Below are 3,747 nucleotides of genomic sequence, written 5' to 3' on the forward strand. Positions count from 1 at the left end.
GCGCACGCTTTAGAGCGAACTAAATTAAATTTTCAAAAAAATTTCAATCATTTCCCAATCGAGATATTATTTCCAAAGCGCCATCATCGATAGCTTGGCGCGCGGGGAGTGGGCAGTGGGGCAAGCGCCCCGCTCACCGCTGCGAGCCTCAAAACTCGAACCTGCTAGGCCGATGCACCTGCTAGGCCGTTCCCGCTCCTCGCGGTCCGCGCGCCGTGCGCTCGGTGGGCCGTACCTTCGGCAATAGTAGGTCGGGTGGACACGCGTATTCGGCTATCTTTAAACGTTAATATCTCGTTAACTATTGCTGACACCGCAAAATGGTACAGGACTTTTCGATTCAGTATAGTCTGTTCTACCCACGCATGAAACATTTGTTGGTAATTTCCAGACCCTCTATGTGAGTACATATGTACACTGCCCGTCATCGATCGCCCTGCTGTCCTAGCAATAGCTCTAATGCGGGGTCTACAATAGAAGTCGTAGCAGTTGTAGGGTCTTAAGTCGTAGAAAATTAACCAATCACAGTAGAATATGAGAAGAATAATCGACTATGATTGGTCAATTTTCTACGATTTAAGACCCTACGACTGCTACGACTTGTATTGTAGACCCCGTATAACTTCTCTATAATTACATATAATCAGATCGCTTATTAAAATTTGTAACTTGAAATAACTTTAGTTATTAATTTTAATAAACGATCCGATTATAATCAAATTATAGCAAAGTTAGAGCTACTGCTAGGGCGGCAGGGACACGCGAATCAATGACGGGCAGTGTACATACATATTTGATACATATGTGATACATTCTCCATTTTAATTTGTGATTTGTCGATTGTATAAACTATTTTATCTTAATAGATACTACTCGAAATGTAAAATGACTAACAAGATAAATTTATTTTTTGTGATATTCTGAAACTCAAATGTAGAAATTATGCAAATTTTTGTCAGACTGTCTATAATACACGGAGTAAGAAGAGTAAGAAATTTACTCACAGTCGAATGTGAGAAGAATAATCAACTGTGCTTTGTCAATTTCTTACTCTTCTTACTTCGTTTATTGTAGATCAGGCCTATTCAACACTGCTCGTGAGTCGAAAACTCTTCCAGCTCTCCGTCATCTCGGTAGAGCGAGACGGAGCGAAAATAACAAAGGATAGGCGGCAGGACTCCGCCTGAATTCAGATCTGTCCGAGAGTCATAGTATGAAAAAACCGAAGGAAAACCCATTTTTCAAAATAAATTATAGTAGCTGTTGTTTATTTTGTTTATTATGCTCGCCTGTGACATCCAAAAATTACAATAAAATCAAACGTTTCCACCTTTAATCTGATCATCACAAGTTGTTGTAAAAATCACTGTTGACGCCAGATTAAAGTTAGAAACGTTTGATTAAATTTCATTGTAATTTTTGGGTAACACTGGCGAGCATAATAAACTAAATAAAAGAACAACTACTATAATTGTGTTTTGAGAAATGGGTTCTCCCTCGGCTTCTTCATTCTATGACTCGGACTGAATTGAGGCGGAGCCCTGCCGCCTATCCTTTGTTATTTTCTATCCGTCTCGCTGTACCGAGATGACGGAGAGATGGAGGCGTTTTCGACTCACGAGCAAAGTGTCGGACAGGCCTGTAGTCTAACATATTTCCATACTTTCATAACAGATAACATCTCTGTTAACGATTCATTAAAGAAAAATGTCAATGCGTGTTTTAAATTTAAAACGGAAAATTAAAGGGTATACACCACAAACGCAAGATGTTAGTAGCTGCTATTTTATATTTCAAATAATAATTAAATTAATGTTACGGCCTTAAATTAGGCCATCTTCAGTGGCACAATTCTTAATATAATTTAACGCCTTAGTACAGCGTAAAAGCCGTAAATTTGAGGTTTAACGTTGTATTATGTTTAACTTATTAATTACGCAGGAAACGTTTTTGTTACAAATTTATTATCTATGATTAAAAGTGAGTTCCCCTAATAAATACTGATGATAGACAAAAGTGTCCAGTTATATGATCCAGAGGAATGAATGTCTATTATTATAATCAATCCGATAGTCCAAACGTTCGTCATTAATAGTAAATTGTACACAAAATTTCCAAATTGTAGCATGAATGTTTTTAAATAAATTACAATAATTCATGAGTCAAGTTATATAATAAATATAGTACCTGTGTGTTTCCAACAAATTATGTACAATAATATCGAGATATGATGATTTGTTGTAAGAAACTACTTATAAGATGTTCTGTTAACTGTCATCATGATAGACAACCTTATATACAAAATCTGTAGAGTAGATCATGGAGAGATTCAATCTGGATTTAGGTGGGGAAAGTTATATTGAGTAAATAAAAGTATGACTCTAGTAATCGTTCAGTATCACCCTGTTTGTTTAATTCATCAATTTGTTTTTTAATGAACATCATTTCAGATGTGGATCTCAAAAAATTCACATCTGAAGAGATATTTTTATTAAAAAACAAATTGTGATGGATTGAACAGAGTGATACTGAATGATTACAAGTCATACTTTCCTTTACTCTCAATATAACTTCCCCCACATAACTCCAGATTGAACCTCTCCTTGATCTTCTCTACAGATTTTGTATATAAGGTCGTCTATCATGATGAGATGATGAGAGAAGATGGCCTAATTTAAGGCCGTAATGTTTATTTAATTGTTATTTGAAATATAAAATATTAGCTACCAACATCTTGCGTTTGTGGTGTATGCCCTTTAATTTTCCGTTTTATTTAATAAAGATATCATGTCCACAAAGCATTTTTGGGTTAATGTAAAGAACATCCTGGCCACCACAAATTTTGATAAAAATACACTCAATCGATGTGTTTTCGTGTAAAAGTAAAGATTTGATAAGAAAAAACGTTGCTCTGCCCCATGATCTTAATCGTTAAATTCGATGACTATTCAGGTTAGGAAACGTGTCACAGTAGTGGTTCATTGCTTTAAAAACACATATTCACTGCTTTAAAAAAAAGTTCTCTTCATTAACAACAAATTCTTTGCTAAAGCAGTGAATTTGGGTTTTTATAGCAGTGAACCACTGCTGTGACAGATTTCCTAACCTGAACGATCCTCCACTTTAACAATTAATATCTCTGTTCATAGATTAGAATGACGCTTCTTTCTTGATATAGCTTGATTTTTACGCATCGATTGAGTGTATTTTCATAAAAATTTGAGGTGGAGTCTTCTTAACATTTACTCATTTTTCATTTTAAATATAAATTAAGCAATTAGAAATGCATTATATGTTCGAACCTCTTTACATATGCTTTTTTCTTCGAAAGTCTGTAGAAAGATGCGGGAAGTTTCTTTTCTTGATGAGTTTGCATTATTAAACATTTATAACTATTTTTCTTACACACTACACCACACTGCATTACAACTTCACTGCGAACTCCTCTTCGTAGACTTCACTGTCGTCGCTGCTTCGATTGTTGACAGAATGACAGGACACGCGTCGCGCCTGTTGTCCTTCTCAAGCTCTGCGTGAATGTCTATTTTTCTCATTTCGCTATCGTCGCACGTCAGTTGCAAATGTTGAAATCGTTTAGAATATTTATATACTTTTACATTTAACTTTGTTAATTTCACGTAAAGCTTTTAGTATGCACTGATCTAGTGTAGTGCAAGCGACCGAATTCGCTATTGTGAATAGTACTGTGCAACCCGATTACTGACACTACAGCATTCTATGAATAAT

The 3,747-nt window shown here is 35.6% G+C and overlaps 1 protein-coding gene across 1 annotated transcript in view; it reads left to right on the forward strand.

The window, feature by feature from the left end:
- Positions 1-3,747, forward strand: part of LOC108768706 (zinc finger FYVE domain-containing protein 9) — a gene marked incomplete at its 3' end in the record, with an annotated part of 69,573 nt that overhangs the window by 19,111 nt on the left and 46,715 nt on the right. The window lies entirely within an intron of this gene.

The sequence above is a fragment of the Trachymyrmex cornetzi genome, unplaced genomic scaffold (assembly GCF_001594075.2).
Source record: "Trachymyrmex cornetzi isolate Tcor2-1 unplaced genomic scaffold, Tcor1.1 scaffold828, whole genome shotgun sequence".
Classification (NCBI taxonomy): Eukaryota; Metazoa; Arthropoda; class Insecta; order Hymenoptera; family Formicidae; genus Trachymyrmex; species Trachymyrmex cornetzi.